This window comes from Anas acuta, chromosome 7 (genome assembly GCF_963932015.1).
Source record: "Anas acuta chromosome 7, bAnaAcu1.1, whole genome shotgun sequence".
Taxonomy (NCBI): Eukaryota; Metazoa; Chordata; class Aves; order Anseriformes; family Anatidae; genus Anas; species Anas acuta.
The window spans coordinates 5,389,167-5,408,370 of record NC_088985.1 but is presented as its reverse complement, the minus strand read 5'-3'; the positions used below and the strand labels follow the sequence as shown (position 1 = coordinate 5,408,370).

Here is a 19,204-nt window from a genome sequence, read left to right as displayed (position 1 = left end):
CATCACCATTATAAACCTGCTTGGCTTATCTTCCAAGTATATAATAATCATAAGCATTAAAACAGTCTGTTTATAACTCTAATAATCCCTTCTGGCTTCCCTGCAGAATTGTAATAGACATGAACTGAGAAGTGTTTTGTTTATAACCACTACAACTAGTCATAATTTCCAGTGAGTTATATCAGCAATGATCTCTTAAGAATCTAGGGTTCTGGATTACTATGTTTTCAGGTCAAAACTTATGGTCAAACTTTCAGGTCAAACTTTTTATCTGACGGCTAAGGTTTAGTTTAGAATATTTAATAGCAATATATAAAAATTTGAAGCCTACACTTTTACAGCTGTTCCTATGTGCCATTCATTTTACACCTAAATTTGGCTGGATACAGAACTCACTATTTGCTCCAATAACAATAAAACAGAGTTATAATATTAATTTTCCTGATGTTTTCTAACAAGACCACAAGTTAAAAGAAATGCCATTTGACAACACTTTTTTTTTTGAATATGTACATTTACATAATTTAAAAGGAAACTCAAAAGCTCAAGAAATTAGCAAGTAAAGTTATCTTTATAGCTATATTTCGGGAAATGCATAATTTTTAAATTATTTGTAAAATAAATAAAGTTTCAAATCAAAGATTCAGACTATTGCTTGTCTCTGCCATAATTTCTTTGGACACACAGTAATCAACATAAAAAGAAAAAAACCTGAAGCCAATACTATATTAATTGTCACATTTTTTCTGATGTAGACACTTGGCTGCAACAAATGCTGCATCTCAGAATCTAGACCAGAGAGATTTTCATTTCTCTCCAAAAGAACTGAAGGCTTTCTCTTGCTCAACATGAGTGGACAGCAAGTATTTCAGGATTAGGAAGAACATAACATAGGAAATACATAAACACTTTCTTAAGCTTTTCAAATTCAGGAGAGAAAACAATACTGTTTGGAGCACTTTTATCCCTCCTTAAGAGTTTCATGAACATAATCAAAGGGAGCCCATGGAAGGGCATCAGGAAGTAGCCATATTTGCAAGGTGGAGACTATTCTTCTTATTATAATTAGCCTTATTCTTGGGAATCAAAATATTAACTGGTTCTTAGATTTTTAAACTTTATTATCTTGCCTAAAGCTGGGAAAATTCTGGAAGTTCTTCCCAATGAGTTCTCTCTTTGCCTTCAGTGGCCAAGAGAAAGCTGTAATTTTCCCTGCTGCCCTTTCCTGTAGGTCAAAACCTCAGATGGGTAAATTGTTTCTCAGTGGAAATCAGTGGAAATAATGCCAATTTAACCTAGTTGAGCATTGAATGGATATACTTCACCGAGTACAAAAATGAGTACAAAACCACAACTGAGTATGCGAAGTATGAAAACATAAGTGTTTATACTCCTTTTAATGCAGAGCAGTCAGCAAACCAACATTCATTTTGCATCAATTCTGTCCATGACAACATACATGTAGTATCAGCAGTTTTGGTTCCCCTTCCTGCTCCACTCACCACTTAAATTTCTCTATCTACTCCAACACCTTAAATTCTATTTAACAGCTCAATACACAACAAAATAAATCCCCTCTATACAGTAGAAACAGTTTTCGTGTATGATACCTGTGTGTTATAAGCGTGGTTGAGACTTTCTAAAGTAAATCTCTTCAAAATGTGTACCTTGATTTTCAAAAAATGGTTAAGATTCAGAGGATCAGGTGACTGCCTCTAGTCACCTAAATGTCAAAATCTTGGAAAATATCAGGTTGTATAAACACCCCAAATGTGAATACGCAACTGGATCTACACAGGCAATCCCTGAGCTTTTCAACGAATATGTAGAAAAATTGAAAGTATGTGGTTTTAACTATTTAATGAAGATGTAGGCTTGTTCTTCATAGGTTGTCTTTGAATTTTCAAACCACTAAATATTTCTTTACAAAATACATTTTGCCAATTCACTATATTTTCCTTATTTAACATTAAGCATATACTTTAAGAGCATTGTACCTAAAATTTAATTCAAACATTAATACATTCACAGCCCCACATCATCAATTAAGCATATCATAAACATTTTTGTGCTTTAGAAGGCCTTTACTAATTATACTAAATAAAAAATACTTACCATAATAGTTGCATTTTCTTTTCCAGTGTCAATTTGAAGTTTTCCAGTATTCTTTCTAAAGCAAAAAGAAGTGAGACATTTAAAAAAGCATTTTCAAAGGCACACTAGGCAGAAAGAAAATTCCTTTTTATAACTTGTGTGATAGCACATGGCATTACTATATGTCACAGATGTACCAGTTGGTCTAAACTTGGCTTGTAACACACATGGTTTATCAGATCAGAATATATTTTCAATCCGGTGATATATCTTTTGACTCCTTCTACTGGGTAAATTGATATTTTGACTGTTTGGAGTCTAGACTGTTCTTGAATCAGACAACTGCATGAGCAGAACCACTGGATTAAACGTGGCCTGGGAAAATGGTCATAACCATTTCTGATTACCAGGTGATTTCTTTGAAATGAGTTAGAGGTATTACTTAGTTTCATAATAGGAAAGATATATCCTCCTCTCTTTCTCTTGCTCTTTCTCTCATTCTCTGTCTTAAGTACTTACGAAAAAATCACATTTGGACCAGTTAACAATTTGCACAACAATTGCACAACTATTTGCATTCCATATGGACAGAACGGCCAATATATCACTTTATTGCTGTATTGAAGCAGTTTTGTCAGTAGTGATCTTTACTTTGGTAAGTGAGCTTACATTACCTGAATCGTTCTTGTTCTTTAGCTAGACAACGATTAGGATTCTACTGGTGTTTAATATGGTGATACTATCAAATGACTTGAATTCTCGTATCTGTACATTATGAGTTTAGACTATATACGTATATTCTTTTTAAATTGTCAGTAACATTGTATCCTAAGGAAATCTTTTTTAAGCTTCATTAATATCTACAGATATGATTTTTGCAGTGCATCTTCATATACATTTTCACAAATGATGTTATAATGCCAGTCAGTTTAAAATTACAATGAAGAAAGCAACATTTAAAGTGGGAAGGTGACTCAGTGGCCTGAGGTAAAGAGTTCCAGACAGATGAGGCAGCATAAGGGAAAGAGTGCCAGAATAATTGGGAGGGGCTGGTAAACTGATCTCAAGCAAGTGTAATAAGGTGACACACCAAAGTGCTGGTAAAATATTAACTATTTCTCATACTAGTGAGATTCAGAGCATGGGAATGATATCCTAGTTTTGTTTTCATTAGAACAAAAAAGGCACTGTTTTAATATAAAGGAAGAAAACTTCAGAAGCCTTAGAACTTCTACAGAAATTGCTTCTTTTTGTCTGTACAAGCAGACAGCAGGACAGAGTGAATGTTTTTGAATGCTATATGCAAGCGGACAAAAAACAGCAGCTAGCGCTCATCCCCCCCAGCAAACACCAGAAAACACCATGCTCCTAGCCCATGGGCCACTAATTGATTTACTGCCACGCTTTTCTGCTGCCACCATGTGTCTTGATCACAGATTCCATGTAAGCATGGATATAGAATTTCTTCCCCAGCTGTAGACCTTCAGACATGACTGTTTCTCAGTTCGTTCTGTCGCACCATGGTAAAACACTACACACAGTCTTTCCTTTCTATGGAGTTCCCTTTTATCCAATTTTAGCAAATTGTTATCAATCTCCTGCTACATAATTTATGCTTGTCAAACCCTCTGCTTCAGTTAGTTCCTCTAGCCCCCTCACTGAACAATCACGTTGCTGTTCTCCAGAGTGTTTAACCCAAGTCTACCTAGCTGGGGAGCCAGTGACCCCACTGACTACCATAAACACTGCTGACAAACCACTGAAACCCTCATCGGAATGTGCTTGGGAAGCAAGAGGTCTCTAGAAAGTATTTTAAAAATGTGGACTATCTGCGAGTGCCCTCTCCTTACTCTCTTCTAGCAATGAGCCTTTAGCTAGGACATTCTAATTAGGGGTCTATCTGATGAAATATAATTTTGGCATCTAAGTTACTGAATGTTTTATCCTATTAAACATCTAGAGCTAATTTCCTCTAAAGTTCTGTTATCTATAACAGATGCCGAAGCCTCTGGTGCTCAAAATACCAGCCATTGATTGTGGTTTTGGTTCCTCTAAAATTCTGAAGGTCCTAATCTACATGTACACTACAGTTAGCCTGAGCTGCCTCAGCCCACTGGTAGAGGGCTCTACCTGGCCCTCTTGGATTTAATTTGCAGGAGTCCTCCAGGCCTCTAGCATAAAACAACGAAATATACTGGAAAGCCACTACACCTAATTAGAAAAGAGATACTGAACATCCTTGTATTTTATATAAATGGTGTATACATTGCTAGTTCAGACAGAAGGCAAAAACCTCTGAGTACATTTTCCTCATTGCCAAGCAATTCACATTAACTGGGTTCCCACAAATAGTAGCACGGCTTATTTTGCTCTTTTGTTAGAAGCATTTGTAGATGAACTCTCAGTGAAGTCTCTCAGTTCCTTTAGGATTTTGGTATTTCTTTGTAAGTAACCTGGAGAAAATTCTGCTTTCAGAATTTCTAGATGTGCAATGCCATTTAAGTTATAAAGACTTCACTGTAAAACATTGTTTGTCAAATGTGCAATTAGAAATAGAGACTATGGGGCTACAAAATGCAACTCACTAGCCTGACTCTTAATCCGATTTTAAAAATACGTCCTGTAATACATTGTTGTGATAATCTCAACCCAAAATCAAAAGGCATTCATGTGTATGACCCTGTCACTGGAGAACAATAATCAGTTAACAAAGGCAGACACTGTAGATGTCACATCCACTTAATATCAACCACAGAAATAATTACCATTAATATTATTTTAAAAACTTTTATTACAATACAGAAGGAGAAAAAGTTCAAATACTCAAAATACGAAGTTTGTAATACGGCTTTCCCTTCAGTAACTGTCCCTTATCTCCTTTTCCTTTAGACTAGGTAACAAAATACCTCCACTATTTTTATCATTTCAAGTGACAATCTGTTCAGTTCATATTAATCGTGGCTATAAACAACCTTTTTAGATACTTTGGATATTTATGTTCTAAAGAGAGGTAAAGAAGCTAATGGAAATTTGTAGCTGCTAGGGTCTAATCCTGTCTTATCTAAAGAACAAATCAGTCAAGCCACAAAAAGAGGGAGAACAAACCCAGAAAAGTTCAGCAAAAGTCAGAACACAGTGTTTGGCTTAGTGCCATCTCTTACATGTAATCCGAGGAAAACATGTCCAGTCCATCACTGCATCAGCTACACAAAGATCTGGCAAACCTGTACCAGCATCAGACTTGAGTTGGTGCCAACAACTGCTCTCTTAGTTGGAGGCCTGAAACAACATGGCAAAGTAAGTCTCTGGTAAGTCAAAGTGGTTCTTAACATTCAAGTGGTTCAGTGGTTCTTAACATTCAAGAGTTTCAATGGTTCTTATTGAAAAAAAAAAAAAGAGAAGAAAAGCATGAAAGACAAGAAATAAAGTGAGGAAATAAGAGAACAAGGGGATGAAGAGGGTACAGTAGGAATGCAAATCTTACAAAGTACACTGCCCCAGATTAGGTGAAGACAGTAAACTGGTATTGTTCGATCCCCTTCTATGGTATGTTTTGGACTAGACGTGCCTTGTAGTCAGGACAGTGAAATCCTATAGTATCAGGTAAGATCCTGTAGTCTGAGCATGCTGGGAGTAGTAACCCTGAGTGTATATCTCACACCTTGCAGTCAAGCTCTTTTTTTGGTATCTAACTCAAATCAAGCTTCCTCCTGCTTCACTTGCCCAAAGAAAGTCATGAATTGAACAGCATATCCCCTTGATACTTTGTTCAGTAATTAAACCCAGTTTCTGGGTTATAAATTTTAATCTATTTACTTCTGATCCATGTTTCTGTTGATTGCCAGGCATTGTATCCCCCAAGTCACTGGATTTTACAGAGAGGAGCCCTCATCAGTATTATCTCCAGTTTTTCTGTTTGATTTTTTTTTATCATTTTTAAAAGCAGTATTATATAACAGTTTGCACCAAACTTTTGCTTTGTTGAACAACTGTCAGCCTTTATATATCAATACTTGCTGTGTGTTTTACAAATCATTAAGTCTGGTAGCACTGACCCTGTCCCAGAAGGAAGGCTGATGTGAGCTAAAGCCTGCAGTCCCAGATGATGGTAACTTCAAGGAGATCCTACTCAGCCATGTGAGCACTTCCAGATAGAGCTCATGTATTTTATGTTTGAACAATACATGATCTGCTTTAAAATTTGAATGCTAGCAAATTAAAGAATCCAGGTGCTTGTGGAATGCAGAGATACCCTGACTTTAAAAATAAATAAATAAATTTGAAAGGAAGAATCTGGGAGAACCTAGTAAAATATTAACTATGCAAGGAATAGTAAAACATGAATACTTCTGTTAACTGTTTTCTATGACAGATATCTTTGCAAGTTGACCAGATCATTTTAAAGGCTAATATTATAAAAGGTAGTATTGTACAAAGGATAATACAGCACAAGACAGAAATTTGAAGTAAAGACTCCGTGTCCTTCATTTTTTCAAGGCAGGGAATCCAATTTAAAGAGACATTTTCAAAATTGTGCAAAAACTTTTTTACAAAAAAGGTATACTACAAATCTCCTTTTACAACTGCCATCCATAGCATAAATTATTTCTTGTCTGGGGATTATCTCTACTTTTTTAATAGAAATACTGATAACATTTTTCAGATATACCATTTCCTTTGTATCAAAGGAAAATACTGGCATTTTATATTTATTGATTCATTTAAAAAAAAAAAAAAAACAGATGGAATATTGGATGAAACTGGAAGAATATAGCACAAGAGACTGTGGTTCTGTGTGGATGACCGAAAGACTGCTTTCATTGCTGAGGTTATAACTAACTCTTTGGGGAAGTCTGACTCCTCTCCCATTGATGTCAGTGACAGAACAATTGCTAATCTCAGTGGAAACACATCAGGCCCCATAAATTACTTGTACATTTCACCTGAATAATTAGAGACTGGAAAATTCTGTCGTAACATTCAGGCAATCCTCACATGAGTGCTGTCCTGTTAAATGATAAAGCCTGTTTGGGGTGAAAAAGGAACAGAAACTGAGGGAATGTTTCAACATTATTATTTGAGCCTTCTACAGAAAAGAGCTACCATTTCTTTCATTCTTCTGATATGTCTCCACTTCTAAAATTAGACTCTGAGTTAGAACCACAGAATACCTGGCAGGCTTCTGCTAAGAGATGCACTGCATAATGATATGAATAGAAAACATCCAACTGATATTGTCTTACACAAGGTTTGCAAATCACTATTGAACCAGCCTTACCAGAAGCATCCAGAAAATTGCTTTAAACACTTTACATACCAAAAGAACAGTGGCCTTAAGGTAATTCAGTATAGTTTATAACCTAAAAGAGAAAGAGGGTTGATGCTGTTCAATTTACTGAACCTTTAAATATAATAGTAATTCTGTATACAAGGATGCAAAAACTGGGATTTTTTTTTTCTTACCTTTAATATCACAATGTTTGGCTGGATTTGTTATGCTAGATCTACTTACTGATTTGCTGAATAGTTTTTGTTTTCTTTTTTTTTCCTTTTTTTGCAATTTCATTGCACATCTTCTGATCCTGCAAGGCATTTATGTGGTTCCCGGCAGTATTCTCAACATCTAACTTTGAGAATTTAACTTCAGGTTAATGAGTTTCCTTCACCCTTAACTACAAGACATAAACTCCTTACCTTTGGAAACAACTGCCTTTTGCTAATGGTCATAAATTAATGTAGATTACCATATTAAAGTAGGTAAGAATTTGGATGTTCCTTCTAAGTCTTCTTGCTTTTAATCACACTGACTTCTAGGTACCCCTTCAGTTCTTTTGATTGATTTTTAAACAAAGTCATACCAACTGACAACAATAATAATGTATTCCTGGGCAAACATAAAAACATACAAAGTAACACAGGGCAAGAAAAAGATACTGCCCTCTCATACTTCAATTAGTCATCCTTTCTGTGCTTACCAAGCTTCTCATTATCCACTTCTATGGTATATGTCATATTGGTTTAGTAGCGCACTCTATGCTAATTAATTCTGTTCATTTCTTAGCTTCTAAAATACACACACAAAATTCCTTTGTTTGTTTTTGTACCAAAGAGGATTCATTTTTAAACCTCTGTGAAAGCCTGATTCTTAAAATTAATTCAATGCTAATCTTTCATAAGTATCTGTTTGTGAAAAGTAGATAACAGTATGGTTTACTTCAATGGAATCATGAGAAATATCATCAAACTGCATGCATTTTACGATGACAGCTACCATTAGCTTACATGCTACAGATTAAGATATTTATGCAAGTCTAGGTAGATGTGATATAGACTTTATAGGAATAAAACCAGTAATAGGTAAAGTGTTTTGCTTGTATGACAGCTGTGTAAACACCACCTTCCTGCTCTGAATGTCACGCAATGACTATGGCTGTTACTCCACATGTTCATACAGTCGGCTGCTGTGTTGTACATCGGGTGTTTCCCAGGCATCACTCAGAAGAAATACAATAAAACTTCTATGCAAAAGGTGGTTTTGTGTCTTTTCTCAAAACTTTTTCTTACATATGAAATTTCACAGCAGAAGTATAACAATCAGTGTAATAGCACAGTTTCTTTTGAATGTCTTTTCTTTCGTAAACTGGGCTTTGATAAAGTGCATGTAAAAACTATAATTATATCTACAGGCAGTAAGTATTTGATTTTCAAAAGCACATATTATGTTCTTCTAAATCAACAGCAAATTGGTATTGTATAGCGTACCCCTTATCAGCTTAATGGCAAGAATCAGAATATTAAAATGCATACTTTTACGAACCCATTTGTGATGGAATGATATGAAGTTACATAGGTGACATATCTGATATCACCTTTTTTTTGCTAATAGCTGGAGCCCTTTGGATGTAAACCTCTCTGTCAGCCTCAGAGAGACTATGGGACATGAGTTTGCTGACAATCCAGATTTGTCATTTCTACCATTCATGTATCGATTCCTGGTTTCCACACAAAGCTCCTGGAGGATCTTCACTGTAATTCTCAGAAAATGCAGACCTTCTTCCCCATTATACAGAGTCAAGCTGTTCTCAGGTGTCTTTTTAGAGCAAGGAAATTGGTCATTTCTGACCATCTTTTTTTTTTTTTTTTCTTTTTGCCAATGTGATATGTAGACTATAGCAACTATCTCTGGGTCTGCCTCAGCACTCTTGCCCGTCTCTTGCAGAGATGGGCATGGAAAAAACAATCTGCATTTGCCCAGCAGCCAACACTTTGAGTACAAAATCACAACCTGTGACATGCATATCATTGCCCATATTTTTAATGATAATGCAATTCCTTCCGGTCCTTATTGGTTTAAAAACTAAGCCAAGAGATGGGTGAGCTGTAACAACATTAAAATTCTTCTTCCTATGGACACTGATGGTGCTCTCTAACACCTTAGAAGAAACTCACTGAGCTCTATTATGTTCTTCTGAAATAATGGCATAACAAAGACAAGAGGAGATTAGAATGAGCTTTCATTACTATAGACACTGCTAGGTGAGAAAGTCACAGCGACTGAGCAGCTCCAGAAGGAACCATGATTGTGGCATGCTCTGTGAATTGTGCTTTTGAGGTCTCTTTGTGACTTCAGCATCTTCTGATTCTGAAAATGTTTCTTCACTGCTGTGTCCACAGTACACAATTATATTGTTGATAAGTTTAAATTTTCGCTAAGAATTTTGATCAAGTTCTAATGGTTGAATGAGTTATGAGGCATCACCCGAGCTACAGTACCACACTTGATCTTTAAGAGTAACAGCAGAAACTCTCACTGTTTTGGTCTGCCCTCAGGCACACAGACAGCTGCTGTGTGTAAACTGACCGGAGCTGACCTGAAAGCAGCTTGGTCTAGTCCAGTTGAACTTAATTAAAATCAGAGTCACTTCATAAACCAGCTGTTAAAATGTTGCCAGCAATTTTTTCCCTGTGGCACGGATACCCTTTTTCCTATGAGCTGCACTGCTAATGTTCCGCTTGGTGCAGTTTTTCCTCCTTCTTGGCCAGCCCAAGGCTCAGTCTGGCCTCTGTCTGCACAGTCAGCGTCAGCTGGCTCCTGGTCTTCTGGTTCTGCCTCTGTCCTCTCCCTGGTTCCAGCCCTAAATGTCAGCAGCACTCAGTTTTATGCCTTTTGTTCTAAGGCAGTATTCCTGCTCAGAAGACAATTTTGAAGTTTGTCCAGCTGCTTTTCATCACTAGCTTCTGTGAGAAGTATCAAACTAATCAGGGATGCCCTGTAACGTATGTCCCAAAGCTTACTGCCAACCTGCAGCTGTCAGCACTATTTCCAGCACTAACCTCTAAAGCTGAAATAAAGCTTTGTACATGTGTAACTGTGAACTTGAGGTAGCTTGAATCAGATTTTTTTTTTTTTTACAAACTAATTAGGAAAATGCATGCTATGTGCTAGGTGGATGATAAGCCTTATGCTAGAGAGGTAGATATTCCCTCATGATAAGCCTTATGCTAGAGAGGTAGATATTCCCTTCTGTCAGTCAGCAAAGACAAAAGAACATAAAGCTGGAAGTCAGAATATCTTGAAGGGCCACAGTACAACTTTTTAGTGCTCTGCCGTCAAAGGTCTCAGTTGATTGCCTTCTAAAAGCAGTCACAGAGGTACAACAGTATTTTCATGGACTCTGTTGTTTGCAAACTGGTGAATCTGAATTTCTCTGATGTTGCTCTATCAAGACGCTGGTTCTGCAGTGAACTGCATATTTACTGTGTATGCCTGGACTTCTCATGGTTCCTGAAAGTTTTGTCCTTGTACCAGCCATTTTAAGTATGGTCAGCGTGTTAGTCACAGGAAAGGCTCATAACCTTTATGGTTTCTCAGTGCTGTACTTTCTGCATAACTCTGTTCATTTGTTGCACAGATTGTTAAATGATTTTGCTTTTCTAGCATCTTTATAGAAGTTCTTCAAAATGGAAAAGTTTTGTGTATTTTTTTGGATCAGACTGAATACTTACTTTGGTTTGCTTAATTTTGCCTATCATGCACAAACAGCAGCTCACAGCTCCACATGTTTTGCAATAATTATATCTCAGCAGAAGTCCACTTGGATTTACAGTTATTTTATCAGATGTATATTTTCATGCTTCAAACTTTGTAGCTTTCATCTACAGATACTATGATGTCCAAGCCACAGTAATGTGTGGTGCAGCATCAATACGCAGTTCCTGTCATTACTGTATGGCTCACATCCACTGTTACAGACATTATAAAGAATACATTAAATCTCTGACCCAGGTAATAAAGTAACATTAGACATCACTAAACCCATAAAATACCTACCCTATTCCCAGAAGAAGGTCTGACTTCACCGTACAACTTCCAGATCACTGAAGAAACCATGTCACAAAATGAGGTTCACAAGCTATTTTGATAATTATATTTACAAAAAGAGAGAAACAAAAGAAAACCACCTCCAGTCCACCACACATTTTTTTCAGAAGAGATCTGCCATTACGCTTCTGATTTTTCCTACTGTTCTGATTTACAAAATATCTTTCTGCACCTGCATCCCCCAGGAGAATGTCTTTACTAGCAAAGGAGCTCACGAGATAACACTCGAGAATTTGGAGAAGGTAGAAAGGCCAATTAATTACATCATTAGCTTTGGAAAGGCCTATGTATCAACTCCCCATAATATACATGTATCATTTTACTAATATTTTAAAACTGGAACTGTGATGAGCATATTTAATAAAATATCAACAATCAAGAAGCATTTTTGGTAAACTGAACCATTTAGAATTTCAGATTTTGTTGTCCCTGGTGTATAGGATGAGTAGAAAAGAAAATCTAGTCTCAACATTTTCCATGTGATGTTGTAGGTTTTAGTCACTCAAGGTTTTTATCTAGTAGCTCATTTTTATAAACTATTATTTATGTAATAACAGGTTTTCTCTGTGTATTGCTTAAAATATTTTTAAATTATTCATATCTCAGTTCTATTTATAGCCAGTTTTCATTTGCCACTTTTAATTGCTTTTCCCCCGGGGCATTTTTTCCTATGCACTCAATAACAAGTTTAGAACTTCCAGCTTCTTGAGGATTTGTAGCCACAGGCCATCCTTAAGGATTTCTACATAATCGCTGTGTTTGTTTATTAAATCAAACATTTGAAGAAGTCAGGAATATTCTAATATTAAATCACATTTGCTGTGTTTGCATTTGGATTTGCAAAACTTTTACATTATTACTCACTAATGGGTTTCCCAGTTTCTTCGAGTTCTGATCAAAATGTAAAGCCAACAGCAGTGACAAATAATTCTAAAAGGCTGAAGTGTAAACCGGCTGACAACACGCCACTACAGCGCCTCTTGGACACATCAGCAAAACCCACATAAGCATCTATAGGGGCTGCTTCATGGTGAGGAGAAGGCACTCAGTGCCCATAGGTGCTGTCAGAGCAGTGGATTCCCTGTGCTCGATACTCTCCTGTCCAATGAGGTGGAATGCTCCGCAGGCACATGGTTTACGCTGCTCAAAATAACTTGGGACCTGCAAACTGACAAATGCTATTGCTCCGGTGGTGACAGGTTGTCCAGCTTCTTACAGCCATCCTCATAATAACGAAGGTTAACTTCCTTCACTGTATGGACTCCTAGCTGTTCCTGTTCCTGAGGACTGGAAGAATTCCCTCGCTTCCTTAACTTTAATCTCACATTTCTGGATAATTGTCATCGCTACTAACTGCCAGAGTTGGGCAGCAACATCTGGAGGAACTAAAAAAGGTAATGCTTCAACTTTAGATTGGTCTACATTTTAATTTTGCAGCACAGGTGCAGAGGGGTTGATGATCATGTATCTTTGAAAGCTAATTATTGCTGATAAGACGTATACAGGGAACAAATCATTTTAAAACTGACTGACTTAAATTAGGCTGAGGCATGTGTATTGCAGTGAAAGAGAAACAATGTTCTGCAGCACTATAAAGGGCTTGAATAGCACTGGGGTGGGGGGGGATTCTCAAAATCCCTCGGAGCCAGTCTGACTCCTCCAAAGAATCAACAGAAGATAGTAAAGACCTGAAAAGTTCATTGCTGGGACTGTAATCTTCTTTCAGCCTTCTGGCCCTTCACTTTCTGAACTATTTACTTTCTGGTGTTCAGTCTTAAACCAATATGCCATAATTTGGATTTCCTTCTTAAGCAAAATCAAACCTAATTTAACGTGACCCCATAGTTAAATACTTTCTATTTATTTATTTATTTATTTTGTCGTGTAAAATGACCCCACGGGCTATATTTAGTGCTGGGAGATCTGCTCTCTGGATTAATGTGCACAACAGCTGCAGAAACAGTCCTGCTAGAAGGGCATAGCTCTCCCCCTTGAGCTCTCACTATCTCTCCTGCTCTCTTTCTCTCTCTCAGAAAAGTATTTGACTGTCAGTAGCAAATGTTTGGCTCAATATATTGCAACATTAAGCAGTAATCAGAAGCCCATCTTAAGTTTTACAAAATAATATGCCAACAATTGAGAAGAGAACAGAGTAGCTCTTGAATTTACGTCAACAGAACATTATACGAATCATGCTGAAGACACTGATTACTTTATCAACAGTTTTGTTTTGATTATGAGGTTTACATTTGGGAAGATGCTCTAGAGTTTAAGAGTGGAAACAAAATCAGCAAATGTTAATGGAACAATTTCGTAAACTTCAATACTGCTCTTCTCCCTCTCCTACACCTCCTGAAAGTTCCTAAGGTCAGAATATTTCTTTCTATCTTTCTCTCTTTCTCTCCCTTTCTCTCTCTATTCTTTCAGAAATGTCTAACAAAATCAAACAGCAATAGAAAGCTTTTAGTTTCTGTAGCTGAACAGAATGATATTTACATATCAGAAATAATTTATAATCTATAGAGGAGTTAGTTTTTATACTTGACAGACTACCAGAGACAAAGAACTGTGTGTTCTGTGCTGATTTACTATTCCTGTGCATTCTTTAGAAATTTTACAGTATGTCTTGCTGTGCTACTGAAGGAATGTTTCTTATCAACAGCTGCCAAGAATTAGCAGTCTGGGTATATTTGCAAGTAAATAAAGCATTAAGATGGTTTGTTAAAATTTTACCGCATACTGTAACAGCAATTGGACAATGCAATCTAAATCACAGTCTAAGTCACTGGCTATTTATCTATGTTAGTTTAATTTTCTATACTTGTTTTCATAAATAGTAACATTCTATGAAGATGGGCAAATTATTTCACCTAACTTAAATCTCATTTAAACATCATAATTTATATATATGATTCAAAAGTGAATTTTTTTATGTTACAATGTTCTTAGGGAAGATTTGTGAAAAAAACATTAAAAAGATAGAGGAGGAGATAAAAAATATACAATGAGAATATGAAAAAAAGAAAGGCACAACCGGAAAAAAACCTTATGGAAAAAAAACACAAGCCAGATTTCTTTTGTACCTTAGGTTTAAGATTCACATTCCCTTTCTCACTAGGAATCAATATTTATGTGAAAACTTAATCTCACTTTAAAACCAAAACAGCCCATACATTTGAAATAACGAGACAAAATGCAGACGTGCTAATACCATTTAGTTTGCATACCACTGCTTTTCAGGGCTTCCCTTTGTCTGGCTTGTGCTTGTTCACTCTGGCTACACAAGCAGTGGTCTTCAGATACATGTGCACAATTCCTTTGACATCAGTGCTGTTTACATGCATGGGTAGAACAGAGAAATCTGCTCAGCATTTAAGTCATGCAAATTCTTATTACAAGTACTTTGTGCAGTCTTGTAATTTGCCGGTCTACAGCAAGGCCATGCATTGCTCACATCGTTTTTTGTCACAGAGCTAAGTTGTCCCAAAATAAAACTTTGGAATAGTCCTCAGCCTCAGGCATTTGTGGATTTCTGCACTGCTCACACGTACTGCTAGCAGGACTAACAGAAATGACCTAGTTTAAATCAATTGGGTCACTGTCCATGAAAGTGGATTTGCAGTTTTAGCCATGAAAGGATTGCACAGTGTGCCTGTGTTTGGACCAAGAAGAAAAGAATATTATTGCCTGTTAGCTTTAGTTTAGTTTTGTGGACTTTTGTGTGCACACCCATCATCAAACTGTGAACTTCTGCTGTATGTTTTCAGACCTTTCATAAAGACTCTTTCTCACGTGGGCAATCCCTGAAGGAACTTGGCTTGCATACTATACTTAAATTAATAAAAACTTGTCCTACATTACCAGCACTTGAAGTGCTACACTCAGAGCTTGCCCTAACATCTGTGTCCCAGCCCTCACAGACCAACAGGAAAGGAGGACAGAGAAGCATCTCTAGCAGTCCATGACTGCTGTCATGTCTTTTCCTTTTTGACTTTCTAATTTAAAAATCAGACTAAGTTTATTTTGGAGTTTCTTAAAGATATTGTTTAACCTCGTAGTTCAGGGAGGTTCACTAAGGAGCAAAGACAACTTAAGATATGGGTAAGAGAGGATCTAAGTTCTTATTTTGAGAACTACGATTGGACAATATTATTTATAAAGAGAATTGTTGTGATCAGAGTCAAAAAAATGGTCTTTTTCTTATGATAGTATGAAAGAAGTATTGAAAAAGTTAAAGATCTTTGAATGGGCTTTTTTCCTGAAGAAAAATTGGAGATCTTAGACTGTTTAGGGTGCCCACTACTACAACCCTGAGGTCACAGGCCAGGTGACTAAGTATTCAAGGGCATGACTCCAAGTGCACAAAGGCCTATTTGAGTGTCTTCTGCAATTATTTGGAGACAGGATTTATCCCATCCCATTTCTGAGATGATAAATTCCTTTTTTTTTTTTTTTCCCTTTTGTGGGCTGTACAATTATGCTGTCAGTGGGAAAGGGAAGAGACATTAGGGACAAAATACAGTGGTAATGAAGAACACATTTCACATCTCATATTTCTAGCACTATTTGCTTGCAAAACAGGTGCTCTTAAGGCTCATCAGAAGTTTCTTAAAGCAAAATAGGCACTATTAATGCTCTAACATCTGAACATTTTGAGTAACATTCAAATGCCTATGAGTGAAACAGGGAACATATCTCAACAAGAGAAGAGCTGTGTTAAAGGAGACCAACATCGCTACAAAAAAGCCAAGATAGATCCTCTGCTACAGAAATCTAGACTTAAATATTGCCTGCTTCAAATCACTTGTATTTGGTTTGAAATTATTTACATCATGTTTATAAAAAAACCATGGTAAATAATATGGAATTATATTTCCATTCAAATTATTTATTACTTCAACATAATATTGTTTAATACAGATGATGCATAACTGTATATAGATAATAATACAATTCTGTATTCCCTTTTCCTATGAAAATCAAGATAGATAAATATCCTGGGCAGTGTAAGTGAAGTTACTCCAGATTTATACTGCAACATATCTAAGGGAGAAGCTGGACTATCGTAAGTTTTATTTACAGAAGAGGGTCTGACACTACTTATCTGAACAGAAGCAGTAGTAGCCATACATCAGTAGCCATACATACACCAATTAAAAATCCTTTAAAGAGCAGATACATACATTAAATCCAAGAGCAGCAATATGTGAAGATATTTAAAACACCACCACCAGTCTTTTCACTATTAACAAAGTAATGTAACAGCAAGCAATTAAAAGCTACCAGCCTCTTTTAGACTTGTAATCAAATGGCAGCAATAAGATCTGGAAAATTTTAAATGGGTTAACTGGAAGAAAATGAAAAATATACTTAGAATACTGAAAAGATTATGTTGAAAAATACACATGAAGAACCAGGACATTTCCTAAACATGGACATAACCTTTAGCCTACTTGTTCTTAGAGGGATTTTATTTCCAACAGAAGCTTTTATACCTTTGGGCTTGGAGGCTCTCTCCTCATTTTCCATTATTTAATTACATTACTTGGAAATGGGAGTTTAGCTACCTGACTTTCCTGGTTCATTACAAGGAATGGAATTTGAAGCTACTAATGTGTCTAAAGCAGAAAAGTAAATAACCTTGTTGTACAAAGATTTTTAGATACAATTATTAAAATTGCCTTACACTCAAACCCATAACTACAAACAAGACGGCTAACCTTAGTCCTCTGCTCCAGGCCTAACCTCTCATACTTCTGGAGTCTCAAAGTCTGTCCTCCAGCAGCTACAGCATGTCAACAGGCAGTAACCGGAAACGGTGACAATGGCAACTGCCAAGTGAGAATTCCTGCAAGCACATAAGAATGTGATTGTGATCTTTAAATGTGTGGGAGACAGACTGCTCGTGTCATCTCTTGTTTTTCATAGCTGCGATCCTACAGCTGAAACACCTATGTAACTGTTAGTGTTAACAGCAGATGCGTAAATGCAATTTATTTGCAATTAAATTAACTGGAAAAGGATATAAGCCTCTAAGATCTGTTAAACTTTCTAGTTTCCATGCAGAGGTGCTGGACATACAGCACATTTGATGTGTAAAGCCCACAGGATGCCACCATGCAAAGAAAGCAGCAGCAGTTTGCTAGCTGTTCTGATCCTGGGGTTTCATACAACAGCAGTCTCAAAGAAATGGTAGCTTGGAAAGCCAGCTAGAAGCAACATGTGCTGACTAAAACTATTCATGTTTAAGTACAAGTGAAAGCCAAAGAAGATTTTTAAGTGCTTTTTGCATTAAATCTGCTATTTGCAGATAGCCTCTTTTTTAGGGATAAGTGAAAGACTGTTTGAAAAGAATGTCTTTAGGGTACTAAGCAATCAAAGCTGTCTCTAACAAAGAGAACAGATGACCTGCGTTCTAACATACCTGTGAATGCCTTTGGTTTTGCGGAGATTTCATTACTGATGTTTTCTTAGGAAAAAGATCAGATTCTTTCAGTGATGACTCAGCAATAGGAAATGAAAGGATACAGCAGCACACTGCATAAGCTTGCTAGAGTGATTTTCTTGCCCTCCATATAATGATTTTCATGTCAAGGCACTGCACAAACAATCTTTGGAATCTAATTGTACCTCTGTGTATATTTTATCATAAAGATTGCTTGGCTAATAAGAGAACACTGCTGTAGACACAGTCTCTTGAAAAACCAGAAAGCTCGTGCAGTTAGTTTGCTCAAGGAAACAGAATTAGTGGAATGAAGAAGTACATGCAGTCAGTTTTGTTCGTGACATCCTCTGTTGCCTCTCAATATAATAGGTACCCAGGGTCACTGCTGTTAGTGTCCTGGGAAAGCAAAAGAGGCTGCCCTCAATGCACTTTTTGGTGCTAGAAGTAACAAACTGCCAAGACCGGAGGACAGCTGACTCCTGGGGCCAGTCATTCCCTTCCCAGTCCTAAACAGCACCAGTTTAGAGCTAGTATTTGTAACTAGCATTACAATTCCTCCCCTTGATACCTGTTCATCAAGACAGAGATTTTTCCAGTCTGCAAAATTCTTGATGCTTTCATCAACACCACAGATTACTTTCTATTTTGTTTTTACCAGAGTTTGTCCTCTTATGGCTTACTCCTTACAGCTCTACAGAGATATCTGCAGTTACAGCATACTTTGCTTGCTCCCAGCCTTCTGTGTCGCTGCACACTGGGTGAGCATGGGATGGCTTCTTTGTGGCCACAAAGACGCTTCTGTTCCAAAGTCTGAATCTGAACAAATTATAGGAACGGCTCAAGGCATATCAAGGCCAATTCTACAACACAATCTAAACAATCCAGAAAGTCAAGGAAAGAGAAAGACTGCATTCAAGCCCAGGTCTTAATTTAGGAGCCGAGATTCCTATTTTGGCTATATAAAGCCTCAATGAATATCAATTACCATTAATCAAACCTGTAATAGCATAGTTTTCCCTATGGTGATATCTTTTTGCTCACTAGAAAGGTGGTCTGAAAAGATATTTTAGAAAATATATTGAATTCAGACATATTATTGTCTAGCCCACAGACCTTGTCAGGCTGTATGCTTGGCTCATTTGAAACAAAGCCGATCTCCCCTGACTGTGAAATCTGGATGGCTTCAGCCTACCCAGTGCTTCCTTCCGTCATTAGCCCTCTATACTACTTGAGAAAACAATTCCTTGTAGGAGAAAAAGAAAAAAGAAAAAAAAAAAAAAAAA

The 19,204-nt window shown here is 36.8% G+C and overlaps 1 protein-coding gene across 4 annotated transcripts in view; it reads left to right on the top strand.

Annotated features, from left to right (window-relative positions):
• The window catches only part of MYPN (myopalladin), a 73,092-nt gene that overhangs the window by 2,860 nt on the left and 51,028 nt on the right, over positions 1 to 19,204 (top strand). The window contains exon 1 of one of the 4 annotated variants that reach the window (XM_068688961.1): positions 12,393 to 12,870. The exons of 2 other annotated variants lie outside the window; for them this stretch is intronic. The gene's annotated coding sequence lies outside the window, so the exon portion shown is untranslated. Of the gene's footprint in view, positions 1 to 12,392; positions 12,871 to 13,504; positions 13,844 to 19,204 lie in introns of those variants that run through there. One more of the 4 variants, XM_068688962.1, reaches the window with a different exon arrangement.